At 43.0% G+C, this 26,328-nt stretch overlaps 1 long non-coding RNA gene across 4 annotated transcripts in view; it reads left to right on the forward strand.

The window, feature by feature from the left end:
- Positions 1 to 26,328, forward strand: part of LOC134935521 (uncharacterized) — a 256,745-nt gene that overhangs the window by 18,028 nt on the left and 212,389 nt on the right. For 2 of the 4 annotated variants that reach the window (XR_010180217.1, XR_010180216.1), the window contains exon 3: positions 15,482 to 15,580. The exons of 1 other annotated variant lie outside the window; for it this stretch is intronic. This is a non-coding gene — a long non-coding RNA (uncharacterized LOC134935521). Of the gene's footprint in view, positions 1 to 15,481; positions 15,581 to 16,122; positions 16,361 to 26,328 lie in introns of those variants that run through there. One more of the 4 variants, XR_010180218.1, reaches the window with a different exon arrangement.

Raw genomic sequence — 26,328 nt, forward strand, 5'->3', positions numbered from 1 at the left:
ATTTAATCAGTGAGTGTGAACTATTAGTGGTTAAAATGGTAAGTATAATTTAATCCGATCCATTGGTTATATCTTTCTTTAAGGATCTGCCCTCAAAATACTTATATCTAATAAGTGCTATATTTGGTTCTAGTAATTCATCTATTCAGTGATTATTGAATATTGATAATGAGAGTACCTATTTCTCGTATTAATTTTATTTTTACCTATTTGTTTTCTATTAACCCCATATTCAATGACTATAAAGAAAAAAATATTCCTATAGTGTTATAATAATTATGTGTTAATAATTAATTGGTGCCTATTAGTTAATTTAATAAGTATGAATATATTCAATCATTCCTCCTAAGAGTCCGCCCCAATTAGTTCAACCATCTAATTAGTGCTATTTTTAATTCTATTACTTATCTGTTTTATTGTATTGGATAAAAAACCCTTTATTACCTATTTATTGTATATTCACCATCACCTAAACTTAATCCATCTATAGTGATGTTCTCTAACTATCTTTCCTCTAGTCACTGGATGGGCTGGGTATACACATACATGCCCATCCACTTACAACAGGGATTGTTTGATACATTCATATTCAAAAGCCAGTTCTTACAGAGATTTTATAGGAACGAAACAATGTCACATCCTTCATTGTGTCCATTAGGGGTCTGAGTATCTAGGGTGTAAATCCAAAATGTTTCTTTTTTGGATAGTATAAGATCTCTACTTCCACCCTTTGGATCTACCTGAATGTGCTCTAAAATGGTACAAGAAAAGTTGCTCTTATCAATTTTTGACCCATGTTTATCCCAATAGTGTCTGGGTAAACTATGCGTGAACACTTTGTTTTTGATATTTCTAATGTGTTCTTGTATTCTAATTTTTACTTGTCTTTTTGTTTTTCCTATATAGGATAACTTGCAACTGCAGGTGATCCTATAAATCACGTACTCCGTATTACAATTTACCAGTTGGTTGAGCCTATAGGTTCAACCTGTATGTATCTCACAGCTAAATGGTTTTTTTTCCATATAGCTGCAACAAATGCATTTTGAACAAGGAAAGCAACCTTTGGAAGGGAAGGGATGAAACTTCCCTGATTGGGGGTAATCTTCCTTTTTTCCTCCACTTTACTGGGTGCTATGATGCTTTTCAGATTGTTGGCTCTACGGAATATGAATTCAGGTTTATCGGGTAATTCTGGACCTAGGATGGGATCTTTTTTTAAAATTCCCCAATGTTTTTCCAATATCTTTCTTACACTGTAATTCTCACAGTTGTACTGGGTTATGAAAGGTCTGGAATGTTGATATCTATCTCCCCCAGGTTTGTTCTTAGGAATTAGCATGGTTTCCCTTTCTCTGTTTCCAGCTTTAATCTTAGCTGTTTCTATTAATTCTTTACAATATCCCCGTTCCAAGAATCTTTCTGTTAAAATAGATGACTGTTCCCAATAGTCCTTTAGGGAAGTACAATTACGTCTGATGCGCAAAAATTGTGCATAAGGTACTCCCTCTTTCCATCTTGGTAGATGGCAACTAGTCTGGGGGATGTAACTGTTGGCATCGACTTCTTTGAAATGTGTCTTCGTTTGTATTGCTTTTCCAGGAATGCCTACCAATACTAAATCCAAGAACTCGATGGTAGTGGTATTGGTTTGATGGGTGAATTTAAGATTGAAATCATTTTCATGAATGAAACTGAGAAATTGATCTATACTGGAGGGGTCGCCACGCCAAATGAATAGGAGGTCATCTATATATCTCTGATAAAACAGTATATTTTCCTTATACTCTGATTGGTATATGAATGACTCTTCCCACACACCCATGTACAAATTGGCGTAAGCCGGGGCGAATTTCGTCCCCATGGCTGTCCCCTGTACCTGTAGGTAATGTTTCTGATTATATTCAAAGAAATTATGTTCAAGAATGAATTTAATGCTTTCAAGCATAAATTCCCTGCTTAACATAGTTATTCCTGGATCTTCTAAAAGGATTTTCTCTATTGTTTGCAAACTTTTTTATGTGGGATGGTAGAGTACAAGGATTGTACATCAATGGTCAGCCATCTCATGTCCTCAGTCCATATGACTGTGCTAAGTTTTTGGAGGACGTTGGTGGAATCCTTCAGATGGGATTATAACTGTGAAACATAGGGTTGCAGTTTTATGTCCAAATAGTGGGACAAATTTGATGATAATGAGTTGATTCCTGCAACTATAGGCCTTCCAGGAGGAGTGGTTTTGTTCTTATGTACTTTGGGAATGTGATAGAAAGTGGACATGGTAGGATACTTGATGTTGAGGAAATCAAATTCTTCCTTACATATTACTTCATTTTTTAAGGCTCCCAATAGGAGTACTGACAGCTTTCTTGATATAACACTGTTGGGTTCTCTGATAGTTCTACATATGTGATTTTATCATAAAGTATTTTGATGGCTTCATCTGTATATGATTTTTTTGATTGTAGGACCACAGCTCCACCTTTGTCTGCTCCCTTTATTACTAAATCCTTGTCCTCTATCAAAGTTTTCATAGCCTTTTTCTCTTGGGGATTTAAATTTGCATTGTATTTGTTTTCCTTGATGTTTATCTTCCTGAAATCGCTTTTTACCGTATCATAGAATATCTCTAGATAGCTACCTCTAGACTTTACCGGGAAGAATTTAGACGGCAAGGAAACCACTGGCTTTTTCCCACTTTGAATTTGTGTCACTTGTGGGTTTTTTATGAAGTGTCTCTGAATGGTTAGTTTTCATATATATTTATTTAGATCAATGAATAAATCAAACTTATTGATATGGGTGTCAGGCGCAAATTTTAGGCCTTTATTCAATAATGATTCCTCCGCTGTGGATAATTCTCTCGTTGTAGTGTTAATGATTCCTGACGAGGTTTTTCTTGGTGAAACAATGCCCGTCTTTTTTGGGGCTTTTTTCTGCCCCCTCTGGTTCCTCGTTGTCTCCAACCAGACTTCTCTTTAGACCCTGTGGGGAGTTCATTCGGGTATGTAACAATTCTGTTTGTTGTAAATGTGGAAGCCGAGGGCCCCTTCATTCTTCTAAAAAATGTCTTGATGGATAAACTTCTGGAGTAGGTGACCTAAAACTCCTATAACGTCCTCTACCATATTGGTATTTCTCTCTAACATCAGCTTGATATCTCCGTGGTCTGTTGTCATCTCGATACGAGGGAATTCTATTCCTATACTGTTGTCTATATTGTCGTCTTGGAGATTGGTATGTTCTGTAATTGTATGGCCAACCTCAGTTTCCGTGATTGACGAGTGAATCTTCATTACGTGTAGGATAATTCCGTGGATAATTCTCTTGCCGTGTATTCCTGATATATTGAGACTGTGTTTTCCCCTTATCTGATCTTTCCTCAGGGACAGGTATATGGTGAACATGTCCTGAAATATAGTCATTTTTATCTCTAATGAACTTGCTATGTTTCTGGGAACACATAATATAGACAAAAGAGAATGGGGTTGTACTAGTAAGGTGCACAAGGAGTAAAATAAAATATAACTTTTATTATCACATTAAGAGGCCGTTAGTCGGTCAGCATAGCGAAATATATGGTTAAAAATACGTATAAAGAAAAAAATTAAAGTGCTCTAAGATAGAAAAGTGATGAGATTAAAATTGTCTCCACTTCGATGGATGCAAAAACTACGGATGGGTATTATTAAGAATTTGTTCAATTTTCCAAGTAAGTTTATTATATAAACATATAAATAAATCAAACCCACAATTAATGGCTGCAGAAAACTTCCAATTCTCGGTGTCCTTTCTGATATATGTCTCTATTGTAGATTTTTTATATGTCTCACACCATACACCTTCAGATATCCATATGTGTCAAAAAGATTTCTCAAGATTACTCAGATTTGAGATAAAGCAAGGGGTTAATATGTATACCAATTTGTATACCCTGGATTTGCTGTTCTATATCGCCCAGGCAATCACTCCCATTACATAGCCATGTCATCAGTAGTATATTAAACAATTTGGTTACAATACAACTTGATCACAAGTGTGTCCTTCTGTTGTGTATATACTGCAATCGCAGGAATTATTGTCTCTACCCCACCAAGGCAGAGAAACAATTGTATCTAGATGGAATTAATTGTATTGCTCATCTAAGGTGTGCAAACAGATAATGGTATCTTCTTTAGTACTCCTATGTGGGATGATTTCTAATCCCTACCAAAGACTATTTGCCACTCCTCAATGGTACTTAATATACCTGTTAGTGATAATATGGTATAGTCGCATATCCCTTTAACTGCATTAACTGATTCAGTAATCAATTAGATCCATTATAGATCCAGATTATTTTGACTTAATGTCCCTGTCAGTGGAAGAAAGGATATATACTGTCAGCTCGATACACAGCTCATTGGACCACTGATTTGCCTTCAAATTTGATACTCTTAATGTTGGTATCCCTTGTGGTCCTAAGCTGACCACATTAAAATATATTAGCCCCCCGTATTCACAGATGAAAAAATGTGTACGGTGGCACTCGTGAAGATAGATTTGTGTAATTGATTGTAATCCAATTATTGGATGCTTCCTATTCACAATATAATGATATCCTTTATTATCGTAAACCTATTGCGTATTGACTGATTTTTAAGACATTTGTGACTGTAAGGTATATGGAAAGATGTGCTACTGCGGCATATACCCAGTCAATATTTATCCACTTATTTCACCTAGTCTAATATCAAACCCGGTGAGTACATGCTATAAAGATAGAATTCATGGCATTATATGGGTGATCATGCTGTATCAGCATCTAATGAGTCAAATATTTTCCCATTTCGGTACAGCAGTTCTACCCCTAAATGTTAGCGCCCACATCAAATGAATGGAGCAGGGAGCACTTGAGATTAACTCAATCAGCATATATAAAGACAGCGTATGTGTTCTCTATTCATCATATACTGATATTTTTACTGCTCTAATAAACATTTGGTATAGTCAGTATTGTCAGTACCCCGAGAGACACATACGGTTGTGGTTTACAAAGGTAATTGTATTTTGATAGCTCTATTAATCGTATACTGGTGTTTTTTACTCCTATAATGAGCACCTGGTATGATCAGTGTAATCAGTATCCTGAGAGACACATGTGGCTGTAGGTTACAGAGGTGAGTATATTGTCACGGCATATATTGAATCAGCATTCATTTGTTTATCTGGCATACCCGTGCCTGCCGTTTAGCAATACATCAGATCTTATATATGGACAATTTACAAATAGACATAATACACGAGAAACTGGGAGACTGAACACGCTGCAGCGGCACCTAAGGAATCGGCATTTGTCCGATTAACGGGTAATCCCATTTGGCCGTGCAGCAGTCCAACTCCCTATTATATATGGAGGTTGACAGATAACGTAGTTAATGCAAAAGCATCTCAGTGGAGAGAGATGCCGATGCGCGCATTTCGCATATAGCTTTGTCGAGGCTCTCTTTTGTCTATATTATGTGTTGCTAATTGGTGGTCTTAGGTAGCACCCCCGAGATTGATGTATATTATTAATCCCTAAAAGCATATATTGGGGTCATTAGAAGTGATCTTTTTCACTTCACTATTTCTTAACATATAATTGGAGAGTGCAGATCTTCTTCCCAGTTTATGTTTCTGGGAAATAATCTCATTTTCCACCATGTCTAGTTTATACTGCAGATCATAAACGTCTCTCTTAAACTCCTCACTTTCTTCAAATTTGACTGCCAATGTTTCTATATTCTTTATCTCCTCATCTAACCTATTCAATTCCACATAATCAACATATATAGCTCCCTTAGACATTCTGTGTTTTATATATATATTAGAGATGAGCGGGTTCGGTTCCTCGGAATCCGAACCCGCCCGAACTTCAGGTTTTTTTACACGGGTCCGAGCGACTCGGATCTTCCCGCCTTGCTCGGTTAACCCGAGCGCGCCCGAACGTCATCATCCCGCTGTCGGATTCTCGCGAGGCTCGGATTCTATCGCGAGACTCGGATTCTATATAAGGAGCCGCGCGTCGCCGCCATTTTCACACGTGCATTGAGATTGATAGGGAGAGGACGTGGCTGGCGTCCTCTCCGTTTATAGAGAAGAGAGTGAGACTAGAGTAGAGAGAGACACAGTATTTACTTTAGTAATTTTAGGGAGCATTAGGAGGAGTACTACTACTTGCTGAAGTGATAGTGTGACTGTATATCTGACTTGTGGGGGAGACAGTGGGGAGCAGTTAGAGTCTGAGAGCAGGAGTACATATTTTAACGTACAGTGCACACTTTTGCTGCCAGAGTGCCACACTGCCATTGTGACCACACTGACCACCAGTATATATTGTGATTGTCTGCTTAGGAGTACTACTTGCAAGTTGCTGATAGTGTGACCAGTGACCTGACCACCAGTTTAATTAATCACCACCAGTTTAATATATATATATATATATATATATATATATATAAAATTATATATAATATATATATAATTGTATACCACCTACCCGTGTTTTTTTTTTTCTTTCTTCTTGATACATACTACTATAGTAGCTTACTGTAGCAGTCTGCGGTGCTGCTGAGCTGACAGTGTCTAGCAGGTCCGTCATCAGTCATTACATAATAAATATATATACCTGTCCGGCTGCAGTACTAGTGATATTATATATATATATATATTAATTTCATCTCATTATCATCCAGTCTATATTAGCAGCAGACACAGTACGGTAGTCCACGGCTGTAGCTACCTCTGTGTCGGCAGTCGCTGGTCCATCCATAATTGTATACCACCTACCCGTGTTTTTTTTTTTTCTTTCTTCTTGATACATACTACTATAGTAGCTTACTGTAGCAGTCTGCGGTGCTGCTGAGCTGACAGTGTCTAGCAGGTCCGTCATCAGTCATTACATAATAAATATATATACCTGTCCGGCTGCAGTACTAGTGATATTATATATATATATATATTAATTTCATCTCATTATCATCCAGTCTATATTAGCAGCAGACACAGTACGGTAGTCCACGGCTGTAGCTACCTCTGTGTCGGCAGTCGCTGGTCCATCCATAATTGTATACCACCTACCCGTGGTTTTTTTTTTCTTTCTTCTTGATACATACTACTATAGTAGCTTACTGTAGCAGTCTGCGGTGCTGCTGAGCTGACAGTGTCCAGCAGGTCCGTCATCAGTCATTACATAATAAATATATATACCTGTCCGGCTGTAGTACTAGTGATATTATATATATATATATATTAATTTCATCTCATTATCATCCAGTCTATATTAGCAGCAGACACAGTACGGTAGTCCACGGCTGTAGCTACCTCTGTGTCGGCAGTCGCTGGTCCATCCATAATTGTATACCACCTACCCGTGGTTTTTTTTTTCTTTCTTCTTGATACATACTACTATAGTAGCTTACTGTAGCAGTCTGCGGTGCTGCTGAGCTGACAGTGTCCAGCAGGTCCGTCATCAGTCATTACATAATAAATATATATACCTGTCCGGCTGCAGTACTAGTGATATTATATATATATATATATATATATTAATTTCATCTCATTATCATCCAGTCTATATTAGCAGCAGACACAGTACGGTAGTCCATGGCTGTAGCTACCTCTGTGTCGGCAGTCGCTGGTCCATCCATAATTGTATACCACCTACCCGTGTTTTTTTTTCTTTTCTTTCTTCTTGATACATACTACTATAGTAGCTTACTGTAGCAGTCTGCGGTGCTGCTGAGCTGACAGTGTCCAGCAGGTCCGTCATCAGTCATTACATAATAAATATATATACCTGTCCGGCTGCAGTACTAGTGATATTATATATATATATATATATATATATTAATTTCATCTCATTATCATCCAGTCTATATTAGCAGCAGACACAGTACGGTAGTCCACGGCTGTAGCTACCTCTGTGTCGGCAGTCGCTGGTCCATCCATAATTGTATACCACCTACCCGTGTTTTTTTTTTTCTTTCTTCTTGATACATACTACTATAGTAGCTTACTGTAGCAGTCTGCGGTGCTGCTGAGCTGACAGTGTCCAGCAGGTCCGTCATCAGTCATTACATAATAAATATATATACCTGTCCGGCTGCAGTACTAGTGATATTATATATATATATATTAATTTCATCTCATTATCATCCAGTCTATATTAGCAGCAGACACAGTACGGTAGTCCACGGCTGTAGCTACCTCTGTGTCGGCAGTCGCTGGTCCATCCATAATTGTATACCACCTACCCGTGGTTTTTTTTTTTCTTTCTTCTTGATACATACTACTATAGTAGCTTACTGTAGCAGTCTGCGGTGCTGCTGAGCTGACAGTGTCCAGCAGGTCCGTCATCAGTCATTACATAATAAATATATATACCTGTCCGGCTGCAGTACTAGTGATATTATATATATATATATTAATTTCATCTCATTATCATCCAGTCTATATTAGCAGCAGACACAGTACGGTAGTCCACGGCTGTAGCTACCTCTGTGTCGGCAGTCGCTGGTCCATCCATAATTGCATACCACCTACCCGTGGTTTTTTTTTTCTTTCTTCTTGATACATACTACTATAGTAGCTTACTGTAGCAGTCTGCGGTGCTGCTGAGCTGACAGTGTCCAGCAGGTCCGTCATCAGTCATTACATAATAAATATATATACCTGTCCGGCTGCAGTACTAGTGATATTATATATATATATATATATTAATTTCATCTCATTATCATCCAGTCTATATTAGCAGCAGACACAGTACGGTAGTCCACGGCTGTAGCTACCTCTGTGTCGGCAGTCGCTGGTCCATCCATAATTGTATACCACCTACCCGTGTTTTTTTTTTTTCTTTCTTCTTGATACATACTACTATAGTAGCTTACTGTAGCAGTCTGCGGTGCTGCTGAGCTGACAGTGTCCAGCAGGTCCGTCATCAGTCATTACATAATAAATATATATACCTGTCCGGCTGCAGTACTAGTGATATTATATATATATATATATTAATTTCATCTCATTATCATCCAGTCTATATTAGCAGCAGACACAGTACGGTAGTCCACGGCTGTAGCTACCTCTGTGTCGGCAGTCGCTGGTCCATCCATAATTGTATACCACCTACCCGTGGTTTTTTTTCTTTTCTTCTTGATACATACTACTATAGTAGCTTACTGTAGCAGTCTGCGGTGCTGCTGAGCTGACAGTGTCCAGCAGGTCCGTCATCAGTCATTACATAATAAATATATATACCTGTCCGGCTGCAGTACTAGTGATATTATATATATATATATATATATATTAATTTCATCTCATTATCATCCAGTCTATATTAGCAGCAGACACAGTACGGTAGTCCACGGCTGTAGCTACCTCTGTGTCGGCAGTCGCTGGTCCATCCATAATTGTATACCACCTACCCGTGTTTTTTTTTTTTCTCTTTCTTCTTGATACATACTACTATAGTAGCTTACTGTAGCAGTCTGCGGTGCTGCTGAGCTGACAGTGTCCAGCAGGTCCGTCATCAGTCATTACATAATAAATATATATACCTGTCCGGCTGCAGTACTAGTGATATTATATATATATATATTAATTTCATCTCATTATCATCCAGTCTATATTAGCAGCAGACACAGTACGGTAGTCCACGGCTGTATCTACCTCTGTGTCGGCAGTCGCTCGTCCATCCATAAGTATACTAGTATCCATCCATCTCCATTGTTTACCTGAGGTGCCTTTTAGTTGTGCCTATTAAAATATGGAGAACAAAAATGTTGAGGTTCCAAAATTAGGGAAAGATCAAGATCCACTTCCACCTCGTGCTGAAGCTGCTGCCACTAGTCATGGCCGAGACGATGAAATGCCAGCAACGTCGTCTGCCAAGGCCGATGCCCAATGTCATAGTACAGAGCATGTAAAATCCAAAACACCAAATATCAGTAAAAAAAGGACTCCAAAATCTAAAATAAAATTGTCGGAGGAGAAGCGTAAACTTGCCAATATGCCATTTACCACACGGAGTGGCAAGGAACGGCTGAGGCCCTGGCCTATGTTCATGGCTAGTGGTTCAGCTTCACATGAGGATGGAAGCACTCAGCCTCTCGCTAGAAAAATGAAAAGACTCAAGCTGGCAAAAGCACCGCAAAGAACTGTGCGTTCTTCGAAATCCCAAATCCACAAGGAGAGTCCAATTGTGTCGGTTGCGATGCCTGACCTTCCCAACACTGGACGTGAAGAGCATGCGCCTTCCACCATTTGCACGCCCCCTGCAAGTGCTGGAAGGAGCACCCGCAGTCCAGTTCCTGATAGTCAGATTGAAGATGTCAGTGTTGAAGTACACCAGGATGAGGAGGATATAGGTGTTGCTGGCGCTGGGGAGGAAATTGACAAGGAGGATTCTGATGGTGAGGTGGTTTGTTTAAGTCAGGCACCCGGGGAGACACCTGTTGTCCGTGGGAGGAATAGGGCCGTTGACATGCCTGGTGAAAATACCAAAAAAATCAGCTCTTCGGTGTGGAAGTATTTCAACAGAAATGCAGACAACATTTGTCAAGCCGTGTGTTGCCTTTGTCAAGCTGTAATAAGTAGGGGTAAGGACGTTAACCACCTCGGAACATCCTCCCTTATACGTCACCTGCAGCGCATTCATAATAAGTCAGTGACAAGTTCCAAAACTTTGGGCGACAGCGGAAGCAGTCCACTGACCAGTAAATCCCTTCCTCTTGTAACCAAGCTCACGCAAACCACCCCACCAACTCCCTCAGTGTCAATTTCCTTCTTCCCCAGGAATGCCAATAGTCCTGCAGGCCATGTCACTGGCAATTCTGACGAGTCCTCTCCTGCCTGGGATTCCTCCGATGCATCCTTGCGTGTAACGCCTACTGCTGCTGGCGCTGCTGTTGTTGCTGCTGGGAGTCGATGGTCATCCCAGAGGGGGAGTCGTAAGCCCACTTTTACTACTTCCACCAAGCAATTGACTGTCCAACAGTCCTTTGCGAGGAAGATGAAATATCACAGCAGTCATCCTGTTGCAAAGCGGATAACTGAGGCCTTGACAACTATGTTGGTGTTAGACGTGCGTCCGGTATCCGCCGTTAGTTCACAGGGAACTAGACAATTTCTTGAGGTAGTGTGCCCCCGTTACCAAATACCATCTAGGTTCCACTTCTCTAGGCAGGCGATACCGAGAATGTACACGGACGTCAGAAAAAGACTCACCAGTGTCCTAAAAAATGCAGTTGTACCCAATGTCCACTTAACCACGGACATGTGGACAAGTGGAGCAGGGCAGGGTCAGGACTATATGACTGTGACAGCCCACTGGGTAGATGTATGGACTCCCGCCGCAAGAACAGCAGCGGCGGCACCAGTAGCAGCATCTCGCAAACGCCAACTCTTTCCTAGGCAGGCTACGCTTTGTATCACCGCTTTCCAGAATACGCACACAGCTGAAAACCTCTTACGGCAACTGAGGAAGATCATCGCGGAATGGCTTACCCCAATTGGACTCTCCTGTGGATTTGTGGCATCGGACAACGCCAGCAATATTGTGTGTGCATTAAATATGGGCAAATTCCAGCACGTCCCATGTTTTGCACATACCTTGAATTTGGTGGTGCAGAATTTTTTAAAAAACGACAGGGGCGTGCAAGAGATGCTGTCGGTGGCCAGAAGAATTGCGGGACACTTTCGGCGTACAGGCACCACGTACAAAAGACTGGAGCACCACCAAAAACGCCTGAACCTGCCCTGCCATCATCTGAAGCAAGAAGTGGTAACGAGGTGGAATTCAACCCTATATATGCTTCAGAGGTTGGAGGAGCAGCAAAAGGCCATTCAAGCCTATACAATTGAGCACGATATAGGAGGTGGAATGAACCTGTCTCAAGCGCAGTGGAGAATGATTTCAACGTTGTGCAAGGTTCTGCAACCTTTTGAACTTGCCACACGTGAAGTCAGTTCAGACACTGCCAGCCTGAGTCAGGTCATTCCCCTCATCAGGCTTTTGCAGATGAAGCTGGAGGCATTGAAGGAGGAGCTAAAAGGGAGCGATTCCGCTAGGCATGTGGGACTTGTGGATGGAGCCCTTAATTCGCTTAACAAGGATTCACGGGTGGTCAATCTGTTGAAATCAGAGCACTACATTTTGGCCACCGTGCTCGATCCTAGATTTAAAACCTACCTTGGATCTCTCTTTCCGGCAGACACAAGTCTGCTGGGGTTCAAAGACCTGCTGGTGACAAAATTGTCAAGTCAAGCGGAACGCGACCTGTCAACATCTCCTCCTTCACATTCTCCCGCAACTGGGGGTGCGAGGAAAAGTCTCAGAATTCCGAGCCCACCCGCTGGCGGTGATGCAGGGCAGTCTGGAGCGACTGCTGATGCTGACATCTGGTCCGGACTGAAGGACCTGACAACGATTACGGACATGTCGTCTACTGTCACTGCATATGATTCTCTCACCATTGAAAGAATGGTGGAGGATTATATGAGTGACCGCATCCAAGTAGGCACGTCAGACAGTCCGTACTTATACTGGCAGGAAAAAGAGGCAATTTGGAGGCCCTTGCACAAACTGGCTTTATTCTACCTAAGTTGCCCTCCCACAAGTGTGTACTCCGAAAGAGTGTTTAGTGCCGCCGCTCACCTTGTCAGCAATCGGCGTACGAGGTTACTTCCAGAAAATGTGGAGAAGATGATGTTCATTAAAATGAATTATAATCAATTCCTCCGTGGAGACATTGACCAGCAGCAATTGCCTCCACAAAGTACACAGGGAGCTGAGATGGTGGATTCCAGTGGGGACGAATTGATAATCTGTGAGGAGCGGGATGTACACGGTGATATATCGGAGGATGATGATGAGGTGGACATCTTGCCTCTGTAGAGCCAGTTTGTGCAAGGATAGATTAATTGCTTCTTTTTCGGTGGGGGTCCAAACCAACCCGTCATTTCAGTCACAGTCGTGTGGCAGACCCTGTCACTGAAATGATGGGTTGGTTAAAGTGTGCATGTCCTGTTTATACAACATAAGGGTGGGTGGGAGGGCCCAAGGACAATTCCATCTTGCACCTCTTTTTTCTTTCATTTTTATTTGCGTCATGTGCTGTTTGGGGAGTGTTTTTTGGAAGGGCCATCCTGCGTGACACTGCAGTGCCACTCCTAGATGGGCCAGGTGTTTGTGTCGGCCACTAGGGTCGCTTAGCTTACTCACACAGCTACCTCATTGCGCCTCTTTTTTTCTTCTTTGCGTCATGTGCTATTTGGGGAGTGTTTTTTGGAAGGGCCATCCTGCGTGACACTGCAGTGCCACTCCTAGATGGGCCAGGTGTTTGTGTCGGCCACTAGGGTCGCTTATCTTACTCACACAGCTACCTCATTGCGCCTCTTTTTTTCTTTGCGTCATGTGCTGTTTGGGGAGTGTTTTTTGGAAGGGCCATCCTGCGTGACACTGCAGTGCCACTCCTAGATGGGCCAGGTGTTTGTGTCGGCCACTAGGGTCGCTTAGCTTACTCACACAGCTACCTCATTGCGCCTCTTTTTTTCTTCTTTGCGTCATGTGCTGTTTGGGGATTGTTTTTTGGAAGGGCCATCCTGCGTGACACTGCAGTGCCACTCCTAGATGGGCCAGGTGTTTGTGTCGGCCACTAGGGTCGCTTAGCTTACTCACACAGCTACCTCATTGCGCCTCTTTTTTTCTTCTTTGCGTCATGTGCTGTTTGGGGAGTGTTTTTTGGAAGGGCCATCCTGCATGACACTGCAGTGCCACTCCTAGATGGGCCAGGTGTTTGTGTCGGCCACTAGGGTCGCTTATCTTACTCACACAGCTACCTCATTGCGCCTCTTTTTTTCTTTGCGTCATGTGCTGTTTGGGGAGTGTTTTTAGGAAGGGCCATCCTGCGTGACACTGCAGTGCCACTCCTAGATGGGCCAGGTGTTTGTGTCGGCCACTAGGGTCGCTTAGCTTACTCACACAGCTACCTCATTGCGCCTCTTATTTTCTTTGCGTCATGTGCTGTTTGGGGAGTGTTTTTTGGAAGGGCCATCCTGCGTGACACTACAGTGCCACTCCTAGATGGGCCAGGTGTTGGTGTCGGCCACTAGGGTCGCTTATCTTACTCACACAGCTACCTCATTGCGCCTCTTTTTTTCTTTGCGTCATGTGCTGTTTGGGGAGTGTTTTTTGGAAGGGCCATCCTGTGTGACACTGCAGTGCCACTCCTAGATGGGCCAGGTGTTTGTGTCGGCCACTAGGGTCGCTTATCTTACTCACACAGCTACCTCATTGCGCCTCTTTTTTTCTTTGCGTCATGTGCTGTTTGGGGAGTGTTTTTTGGAAGGGCCATCCTGCGTGACACTGCAGTGCCACTCCTAGATGGGCCAGGTGTTTGTGTCGGCCACTAGGGTCGCTTAGCTTACTCACACAGCTACCTCATTGCGCCTCTTTTTTTCTTTGCGTCATGTGCTGTTTGGGGAGTGTTTTTTGGAAGGGCCATCCTGCGTGACACTGCAGTGCCACTCCTAGATGGGCCAGGTGTTTGTGTCGGCCACTAGGGTCGCTTAGCTTAGTCATCCAGCGACCTCGGTGCAAATTTTAGGACTAAAAATAATATTGTGAGGTATGAGGTATTCAGAATAGACTGAAAATGAGTGGAAATTATGGTTTTTGAAGTTAATAATACTTTGGGATCAAAATGACCCCCAAATTCTATGATTTAAGCTGTTTTTTAGTGTTTTTTGAAAAAAACACCCGAATCCAAAACACACCCGAATCCAACAAAAAAAATTCGGTGAGGTTTTGCCAAAACGCGGTCGAACCCAAAACACGGCCGCGGAACCGAACCCAAAACCAAAACCCAAAACCCGAAAAATTTCAAGTGCACATCTCTAATATATATATATATATATATACATATATATATATATAAAACAAGGATACAAATAACATGAGTATAAGTAGGAAAAGATATCCCAAACTTGACATGGCGCTAAAGGTTTAATGATTATAATAGTACAAATTAAATAAAACAATGTATGCCCATATTTTTATTTAAACCACATGGGCTAATGGTTTCTAAAAGGAAGATCCATTTGGCCTCTTTTTAAAGAGTAATTTAGACCTATTTTCCTTCTGAAAAGGGGAGGGACATGGTCAATAATTTTATGTTTAATGGCCATTGGCAAAATACCACAACGCAGTTTGTTCACTAGTATCAGAGAGGCCCATCCTGACCGTAAAAAGACAATCGGTTTTTCTGATATAATATTTCCCACATGGACAAATTAATACATACACTACAAATTTAGATGTGTATGTTAAACAATGACAAACTTTTACCAATATTTGTATGTTTAATTGTATCTCCCATCAGCATACACAGCATATGCTTGTTAGGCTTCAATGTATGTTAGTTACTATGTGCTATATACTTAGATGCACTATTTGTATACACAGATGTAACGCTGATGACGGGTGCAAAGGGTGCAATGTCATTGCCCCACACCTGCCGCCTGGAGACGCGGCTATGGTGGTGAGGGGGAGCACCTATATATGGTAAGTTATTCATGTATTTTTTTTTTATTGCCCCGATGAAACATGTTGGTCACACCTTGGTGGATTATGTATTCTTTCATAATCCTATATATATATATATATATATATATATATATATAAGAAATGGGGAGATAGGGGTACCGGTGACAAGTGCGTCTAAAAACAGTGGTTTAGTGTGCTTAAAATTAAAAGCCAAAAATTTTTATAAAATTATAAAAACAAGTTTTAATACATATGAGAGTAAAAACAGGTTAAAAAAATAGTTTAAAATACAAGAAAACATTTTTTCATATAAAAGGCCATATGAAAAATATAAAAGGATAGGAATTCAGACTTAACTTGAAAACAGTGGGTGGTCAGTACAGGCCCAACGCGTTTCGTCTCATCAGACTTCTTTATATACAATGTCTTTAAACTGCGGCACTCAAAATGAAGAAACCAGGCAGGTATGAGTTAACCAATGTTTCAATGCTCAGACAGTGGCATTTTCGGCAGGGTGCAAGTCAAAACAATCATACAAACACTTACCTCATATACCCTAGGAACCGTCCATGTCACCGCCCGCCGCGCGCTCCAGCGCATCAAAGTGACGTCATCTGACACACGCTGCGTCCGGGGACATGGAGAGAACCTCCTCCACGTGACCTATGGTAACCAATCAGAACAGGATATGAGGTAACATGGCAACAAGAAATAGATAAACACTGATCATGCTGCATTAAGGCAGGATAAGGTAAAGCCACACTGATGCGATCTGCATGATACAAAGCCAATAAAACTGTACTGTATATAATAAATGTAGTAAAACTACAAGAAAAACGTATATGCAAAAGGCTTCTATGGTGTGTTGATTAAGGTTGACACTGGCTATAGAGTAATATCAATGTCCATCATAAAACCTGTATGGAAAAAAAATATTACTTTACAAAAAACAAGATAATCCCAAATTTTTGTTAAGGCCTCGTGGAGCCAGAGTGTCCAATCTAAAAATCCATCTGCTTTCAGCTTGCAACAACATAAGGGATCTATTTCCACCACTCGTCGGCGCAGGTATATGCTCAATGATAAGATAACGCAATGTCAGGCTATGTCGGGCCTCGCAGAAATGTCTAGAGACAGGCTGGTCACTATGGCCAGTTTCAATAGCAGCTTTTATCGAGGAGCGATGAGCAGACATGCGTTCCTTAAAAGTCCTGTCAGTTTTGCCGACATAATGTCGGCCACACAGACAACTAATTAGATAGACTACAAGTTTTGTGGTACATGTGACTTGTTGTCAAATTTTAAATTTCTTTCCTGAAAATGGATGAAAAAAAGAGTATCCTGGGATCATGTAACTGCATGTTGTGCAGTTTACACATCTGAAACATCCTGGACGTGGTGTGCCCAGAAAGGAAAGGTTTGCTGTTGTTGAACCAAGTTTGGAGACATAATTTTTGACTAAATAGTCTTTTAAATTTCTCCCTCGTTGGTATGCAGACATCAATCGCTTGTTGTTGAGTGAATATAATGCCGGGTCAGATTTAATGATGGACCACTGTGCTTTTGAAATTTTATTAAAACTGGTACTGAGATCATGGTAATGATTCACCCAGATGAACTTATTTTGAGCTTCTACTTTAGAAGGTTTACAGTGAAAATCATTTCGCACAGATAGAAGAACTTTTTACTTAGCTGCTAATAGCAATGACTTCTGATAGCCCCTGGCTAAGAATTTCTCAATCATACCTGTGAGAGCAGTCTCAAGTGTTTGTTGCGGGTCACTAGTAATACGGCACACCCTCAACATTTGAGAATAGGGGAGACCCCTTTTGAGGGGTATATATATATATATACAAACTAGGAGCAGGCGGCACTCATGCAGACTCCTAGGTAGTGAAGAAAACGGTCAGTTTTATTGTTCCGACATGTTTCGGGGAGACCCCAGTCCTCAGGGTCTGCATGAGTGCCACCTGCTCCTACTCTCTATATAGAGGAATTGCCTTGTTTCTCAAGGAGGGCACCGCAGCCAGCTGTTTTTTTGTAAGGGGAGTGCCGGGACTTTCTTAGATAGATAAAGATAGACACCATGTTTTTTGCATTTTTGTGGTTTGTGTGGATAGTTTTGTGTGGATAGTTTTGTGTGGATAGTTTTGTCATCTGGGACCCCAGATGTAGAAAGGCATACCCTCGCAGGGCTCGCTTCGCTCGCCACGCTTCGGGCTCGGTGGCTCGCTGCACTCGCCACAAGGTTTATAACCATCTCTATGCTGCCATGGATAGAGAAGGTATGAAATAGTCCAAAAACATGTTAAATTTAAAAAACAACAACATTTGTCTATCTTTTTTATGTCGACCATTTTCATGTCGACCTTTTGACCATGTCAACCTTTTGTACTGTCTACCTTTTTCTTGTCGACCTTTTGACCCTGTCGACCTAATGTCTGTCTAACATATGGTGTCTATCTATTGACTGTCTAAGTAGACACTGTCTATCTATCAACCGGATACCGTGGTAATTTACCACGGTTAATGGATTCGCCAGGACTATCCAATTAGCCCAGTTAGCCGGCACTTATTGGGAATTATGCTTCACATGCCTCAGGCACGTGAAGCATAATCTCCGATAACTAGCTCTTAAAGCCTCAATAACACATGAGTCCAGGAACATATCCCCGAACCCATGTGTTATTGGCCGAAAATGGGAGATTTTTTGTTGCAAACAAAAAGGGCTTTGATTGGATAGCCCAAAAATTACCATAGGCAAAAAACTTGAAAAAAGACATTTTTTTGTGAAAAAAATGGTTGGGGTTACTAACATACACACTAATGAAGGCAGACACAAATAGATCATGCGCAGTTTATCGCGGCACTCAGGGATAACTTGCATGACCTAGTTATTGATGCATACAACTGTTTATTAATGTCTTCCCTGGCACTACTAATTAACTAATTATGATGTGCTAATGACTGCACTTGTAAACATGTATATAAACAAGTACATAACATAACACAACACAAAGGCTTCGGAAATATCAGACAATAGCTTATTGGTGGGGTATATGAAGATATGTGAGCACTCCGTCCAATCAATCACCATTTTGAAGCTACCCAATGGACAAGGCAGCAAGAAGAACAGATACACCAGTCATAGCAGGACATTCTGTTGTCAGTATTGCTTACTTATGTCAGATTGCAGGAGCCGCTGCTAAGATTTAGGGAATGACATAACAACAAGAACAATAGTCAAACATTCAAAATCCAGGATTACTACATGCTCCAGTTTAAGCTAAGTGAATTACCAAGGTGGCTCATGCTATAGAAACTGAACATGACTTGTTTAATACACATACCATAGGGAAATATTTTTAGATTTTTGAGTTTGAGTCCCACTAATTAGAATTTCTTGTTGTCACTATTCACGGCAATAGGAATTGATGGGACTGCAGCAAATATCAGCTAATGCTGCTGTGGTCCCTCCATGCTACATTTGAGGGTTTCTTAATATCTGCAGGCATCCTCCAAAACTCCAGTTTTCCCGCAAATATCCTGCAAATATTATTTGATAAATAAGCCCCATAAAGTAGTTATGGAAAATAAGATCCATATACTAATAGAAAGAGCATGTAGCTGAAATGTAAATGGGTTAATATGCTATAGGCCTGATGCCTGATTTGACTGTTGTGGAGTGTATTTTGCCTGTGCTCCGGAACCAAGCGTTTGTACCATCTTGAGTCAAATATACACTAATGACTGAGGAGGAGCAACTGGGCTGCAATGTGATGTACTCAGGTAGGCAATGTTCAGTGAGGGTTTGTCCACACAGTTGGATGGAAGTTTAAATATACCTCTTTCCAGTCGTATCATGTGCACCGAGTGGGCCCAACTCTGTGGACGCTTTGGCATATCTATGCAAATTCCGGTATAAAGTCCTTCCCTGGTGTAAACCTGTGCGTCCGAATGTGCAAGAACTGAGACACCCACTTTTAGCATCTGTAGACAGTGTGCTTGTGCTGTGACTCCATCTGAGTATGGCCTCCTATGTGAGCAGTTCACTTTCATTGACCAGCCTGCGACACTCCCACGAAGCACAACATTTCTGTGCATCTTTTTAGTCACCCCAGTGAAGGCCCCGGGGCACAGCAATGCACTAGGGCCCCTACCCATCCTTTAGGAGTAGGGGTGGGGAGTGGTAACAGCAGCAGCTTTGATGTCCCGGGGGTGGTAGGGGGTGTTCTATCTTCTGCTCAGCATATAGGACTTAGAGCTGTAATTTCTGCTATTTATTCCTTTGCTGCACATATGGGGCGGCAGGGGGAGAACACTAAACAGCAGAAGGGGGCATTGGGCTGGCTAAAGGGGCCCCCGGTACATGACTTCAAGGGTGGTAGGGGGTGTTTAAAACGTAGGGAGGGGTGGATAGTAAAGTGGGCTTAATATTCATTATTTTCTGGTGAGGTGGCAGCTTGCATGACTGCAGGTATCTCCAGTTCTTAGAAATAGATTTCTAAGCTGTCAATGGGATAAAAAAAACTAGAGAGTCCCATCTTTCAGGAGGTACTGGGGACTTGGAGATCAGAGTTCAGGAACCAGAACAATCCACTGACAAAAATAGAAAACTGCATACCAGGCGTGTGGAGCTGGAGCAGGCAGAGCCGGCCCTAGGTATAGGCAAACTAGGCAATTGCCTAGGGCATCTGGTATGCCTAGGGGCATCAGCAGCTTCTGCTGATTAAAATGATATGCGGCATGCCTATATTCTGTGTGTAGCATTTCGTACGCAGATACAGCCACAGTCGCACACAGTATATAGGCATGCCGCATATCATTTTAATCAGCAGAAGCTGCTTGTGCATCCTAGCCACATAGCAATGCAAATAAGATGCATTTTCAATTTTTCATAAAAAATAGGCACCCGACGTTAGCAGAGCTGCCAGTTGACTCACGCTGGGAACTACATGTGTCATTATGTGTATAAGGGCATTAATAATGTGTAACATATGTGTAAGGGGCACCATGTGTGTCATTATTTTTATAAGGGCACTAATAATGTGCGGCATATGTGTAAGGCCAAATGTGCACACTGTTCTTATTTAAATTACAGGGGGTAGGAAAACAAAAAAAAGGACTGCTATGGGTGGGGGGTGATGGTGCTGGGAAAGGGGTGCAGGGTCAGAGGCGGAACTAGCGGTGGTGCTAGGGGGCACCAGCCAAAATCTTGCCTAGGGAATCATATTGGTTAGGGCCGGCTCTGGGAGCAGGGACCAGCTGCTGGAAGGCTGATATCTCTGGTTCTAGGCATAGGAGAGACAAGCTGCCAGTGGGTACTGAAGAGGAAGAGTCCCAGCTTTTGGAAAATATCATTATAAAAACTCTAAGTCAGACAGAACCTGGCAAGGAAGAGCAATTAACAGGCTTGGATGGGGACCATTGATTTATAGTCAGATATCTTTGGTTCCCTGGGCCGATTTTCAAAAATCTGGTACCGCTGGAAAGAGGAGACCCTCGGCTATAAGCCTGGGGCCATTATACTCCTGGGGCCCTTGGATAAGTGCCCATTGAGCCCATACGAAAAGACAGCCCTGTACCTACCAGTCTCTGTCCAGGACAGCTCTTACGTCTAACTTCATTCTGGCACTCTGTATGAACAAAATCAGGAGACATGAGCGGTGCAACTCAGAAACATGCACAGTGCGACTCTGATACATGCGCGGTGCGACCCAGACACATGCACGGTGCCACTCAGACACATGCGGTGCCACTCAGACACATGCGTGGTGCAACTCAGACACATGCGCAGTGCCACTCAGGCACATGTGCGCTGTGACTCAGACATATGCATGATGCTACTCAGACACATGCATGGTGCGACTCAGACACATGCGCGGTGCCACTCAGGCACATGCGGTGCGACTCAGACACATACATGGTGCAACTCAGACACATGCGCGGTGCCACTCAGGCACTATGACTCAGGCATATGCATGGTGCAACTTAAGGGGGGTACACACGGAGCAATGTTCACCTAATTTCTAAGCAATCTGACTAGGTTGCTTAGAAGTTGGAAACACATTGCTCTGTGTGTAGGGGTGCCGGCGATCGCGCATCGCTATCGCCGGTGCTAGATTGGCCTGCATGCAGGCACAATCTAGCAGGTCGCTCATTTGACCGCTGGGTGAAATGAGCCCCCCCCCGTCCATCCCTCCTCGCTCAGCACACATTGTGCTGTGCTGAGTGGGGGGAGAGATGTGTGCTGAGCGGTCTGTGTTAGACCGCTCAGTACACATCTCCCTCCACATCTCCCAGTATGTACGGCCCTTAAGACACATGCTTGGTGCGACTCAATATAGAGAAGCCTGAATCAATGCATCTTGGACTTCAGGTATGTGTCCAGTTATCAGGCTTCATACTGCCTATGTGTAAACCAGATTCTACAGAGGCTCTTTTTTTCTCATTACATTGTGCCTCTGTGATCACAGCCTATGTTGTTTTCCAGCAGGCTTCCTTGATGCCTTACAACTGCAGAACTGTAAATTATAGGTGCAGTAGCAAAACCGGCACATGCCCTTAGGGCACTCTAGATTTTCCTTCCCCCATTTCTGTGGCTTTTTACCTTGGCAAGCTAGCGGTGGGGGCGGCATTTTTGGCTCCTCAGAGTGGGGCTGTGGCATTTGGCTGGGACATCATGGCCAAGCGTCACACTTGCAGTGTAACACTGACGTGGGCAGGCAAGTATCAAATGTGAGAAGCTGCTGGTTGCTTTACCTTCGTGTTAGCTGTCGGCACGAGACATGACAAATTCTGGATGAGTGACAGTATTTGCCTATTACAAAGCCAACGCAGAACCTAATAATAGGTTCTGTTTAGCATCCTTTCAGTTTCTGTGTCATTAAACTTGACTCTGGTAACTATGTAATAATGGCATGTAACATCGCCAAGTACACATGAATGTGAGGTCAAGTAGTTGATGACATCATACTACAAAGCACCACTTTGTACTTCCTTTATTCAGGGTATACACGTGACACATTAAGTGTCATGTTTGCAGGCTTGAAGTGACATGCACTAAACATATTTTAACAATGAGCCACATATGTACCAGGAAATGTAGCTGTTATGCTTTAAATTTCTATGTACTTGAAGTGAAACCTTGTGCTTCTTATCAGAAATAAAGGATGTATATTGATAAACTTTTCACTTACAGATGTGTCCTCATACACCTTGCCTCAATATGCCATATGGCCAGAGACATCCAGCATGACTGATCATAACATGGGTTGGGTTCGAAATGCCAGCGGTCGGGATTCTGTCCGCAGCATCCCGACAGTGAGAATCCCGACAGGGGGAAGGTAAGTATACTTACCTTCCCCCAATAACCCACCAACCCTCCCTTTCTGCAGCCTAAACCTAACTCCCCCACGCCCCAGCCTAAACCTAACACTCCTCGTTGGTGCCTAAACCTAACCCCCCTTCCCGCAGCCTAAACCTAACCCTCCACCACCCGCAGCTTAACTCTAGCCCTCCTTGGGGGGTGCCTATCCCTTGTGTTCCCTCTCAACACAAGTTACGTAACTTTGTGAGACACATGAGAGTTTCCCTTAGGATGACACATGAGAGTTTCTCTTAGGAATGCAGGATGGCGCTTCTGGATTGATATGTCCAGAGCACACGTGTCTTTAAAGTAACCGCGTTGGGAAGGGCATGTACAGACACCTTGCACAGTAGATTGTCCTTAAGGATAAATTGAATGCAATTTACAGTTGTATAATAATTACTAACGCTGGCATACTGTACATGTCACCTGGCTGGGAACATACAGAGTGTTACAAGTTATATTGTTTATAAGTTTAGCACTTTCTCCGCACTATTAACATAACTTCTCACATGATCAATATATTCAGTACACATTTCACTGCTACTGTTATACCTATTTTCCTGATTACTGTAAGTAACCAAGCAAAGATTTTTGTTTAATTTTTAAATATGGAACAATAAAAAATCTTTACCATAAGGGTAACCTATATAAACCCCACTTTCTTACTATTTGCTGTAGTGCTCAGATCATATGGGGCCTAATTCAGCAGTGGTCACAAAGCTGCTATTGTACGCAAATCGGTCAATGGTATCTTACTGGGAATGCATCTGAACCGCAGTGCGCACGCGCAGTGAGTGAATTGGGATGGCGGTTGCAACATGGGATTTGCTGTAAAGTGAGTGAGAGAAAGAGAGCATTTGGGGGTGGTAACGGGGAATGATAGGGTATATGCAGGGTGTCATGGCTGTTCAGATGGCATTTTCCTTGAATGCATAAATTAGCAGTTGCAATCTTACTTGCTAATAGAGGGCTCTCTGCGTCCCTGGGGAGCAGCTAAGCCTGCGTGTCTATAGAGGTACTCAGACTCTGCAACATGACTCGATTTGCGACGATGGTACCGTTATATCAGCAGTTGTACACTTGCAGATGAAAAGGATGCACAGCAGTAGGTTGATTTTGCCCTGTAAATAATTGGCACTTTAAAAAATAGTGAGAACTCTCACACAATGGGGTATATTTACTAACATTCGTAATTTTCGGAAAAAGGTCAAAGTTCAATCACGAATAACATCGAAAGTGTAAAACTGCAACTTTTTGAATTTATTACGACTAATTTACTAAGCTGTCGTATTCGGATTTTTCATTTGTTCCGATGTCGATGTCATTCGTGTTTTTTTCCCGTTTTTTACGGCAGTGATTAGCAAAACACTGCCGACTTTATCACAATGAATCTCGGCCGGATCTGTGTGATCCGTGCTGGGGTTCATTTTTTTTTTTTTTTTAAATAAACACTGTAAAACGGAGAAAAAAAATGCGTGGGGTCCTCCCTCCTAAGCATAACCAGCCTCGGGCTCTTTGAGCCGACCCTGGTTGCAGAAATATGGGGGAAAAAATGACAGGGGTTCCCCCATATTTAAGCAACCAGCATCGGGCTTTGCGCCTGGTCCTGGTTCCAAAAATACGGGGGACAAAAAGAGTAGGGGTCCCCCGTATTTCTAAAACCAGCACCGGGCTCCACTAGCTGGACAGATAATGCCACAGCCGGGGGTCACTTTTATATAGTGCCCTGCGGCCGTGGCATCAAAAATCCAACTAGTCACCCCTGGCCGGGGTACCCTGGGGGAGTGGGGACCCCTTCAATCAAGGGGTCCCCCCCCCAGCCACCCAAGGGCCAGGGGTGAAGCCCGAAGCTGTCCCCCCCATCCAATTGGCTGCGGATGGGGGGCTGATAGCCTTTTGTGAAAATGAAAAGATATTGTTTTTAGTAGCAGTACTACAAGGCCCAGCAAGCCTCCCCCGCATGCTGGTACTTGGAGAACCACAAGTACCAGCATGCGGCGGAAAAACGGGCCCGCTGGTACCTGTAGTACTACTACTAAAAAAATACCCAAAAAAAGACAAGACACACACACCTTGAAAGTAAAGATTTATTACATACATCCACACAAACATACAAACATACTTACCTATGGCCCCACGCAGGTCGGTCCTCTTCTCCAGTAGAATCCAAGGGGTACCTGTTGAATGAATTATACTCACCAGCTCCAGGGTCCCAGGCTCCTCGTAGCATCCATTTGTAATCCACGTGCTTGAATAAAATAAAAAAACGGATACCCGAGCCACGCACTGAAAGGGGACCCATGTTTGCACATGGGTCCCCTTTCCCCGACTGCCAGAAACCCACTCTGACTTCTGTCTAAGTGGGTTTCTTCAGCCAATCAGGGAGCGCCACGTTGTAGCACCCTCCTGATCGGCTGTGTGCTCCTGTACTGACTGACAGGCAGCACGCGGCAGTTTTACAATGTAGCGCCTATGCGCTCCATTGTAACCAATGGTGGGAACTTTCTGCCCTGCGGTTGACCGAAAGTGACCTCACCGCTGAGCAGAAAGTTCCCACCATTGGTTACAATGGAGCGCATAGGCGCTACATTGTAACACTGCCGTGTGCCGCCTGTCAGTCAGTACAGGAGCACACAGCCGATCAGGAGGGTGCTACAACGTGGCGCTCCCTGATTGGCTGAAGAAACCCACTTAGACAGAAGTCAGAGTGGGTTTCTGGCAGTCGGGGAAAGGGGACCCATGTGCAAACATGGGTCCCCTTTCAGTGCGTGGCTCGGGTGTCCGTTTTTTTTATTTTATTCAAGTACGTGGATTACAAATGGATGCTACGAGGAGCCTGGGACCCTGGAGCTGGTGAGTATAATTTATTCAACAGGTACCCCTTGGATTCTACTGGAGAAGAGGACCGACCTGCGTGGGGCCATAGGTAAGTATGTTTGTATGTTTGTGTGGCTGTATGTAATAAATCTTTACTTTCAAGGTGTGTGTGTCTTGTCTTTTTTTGGGTATTTTTTTAGTAGTAGTACTACAGGTACCAGCGGGCCCGTTTTTCCGCCGCATGCTGGTACTTGTGGTTCTCCAAGTACCAGCATGCGGGGGAGGCTTGCTGGGCCTTGTAGTACTGCTACTAAAAACAATATCTTTTCATTTTCACAAAAGGCTATCAGCCCCCCATCCGCAGCCAATTGGATGGGGGGGGACAGCCTCGGGCTTCACCCCTGGCCCTTGGGTGGCTGGGGGGGGGGACCCCTTGATTGAAGGGATCCCCACTCCCCCAGGGTACCCCGGCCAGGGGTGACTAGTTGGATTTTTGATGCCACGGCCGCAGGGCACTATATAAAAGTGACCCCCTGCTGTGGCATTATCTGTCCAGCTAGTGGAGCCCGGTGCTGGT

The sequence above is a fragment of the Pseudophryne corroboree genome, chromosome 6 (assembly GCF_028390025.1).
Source record: "Pseudophryne corroboree isolate aPseCor3 chromosome 6, aPseCor3.hap2, whole genome shotgun sequence".
Classification (NCBI taxonomy): Eukaryota; Metazoa; Chordata; class Amphibia; order Anura; family Myobatrachidae; genus Pseudophryne; species Pseudophryne corroboree.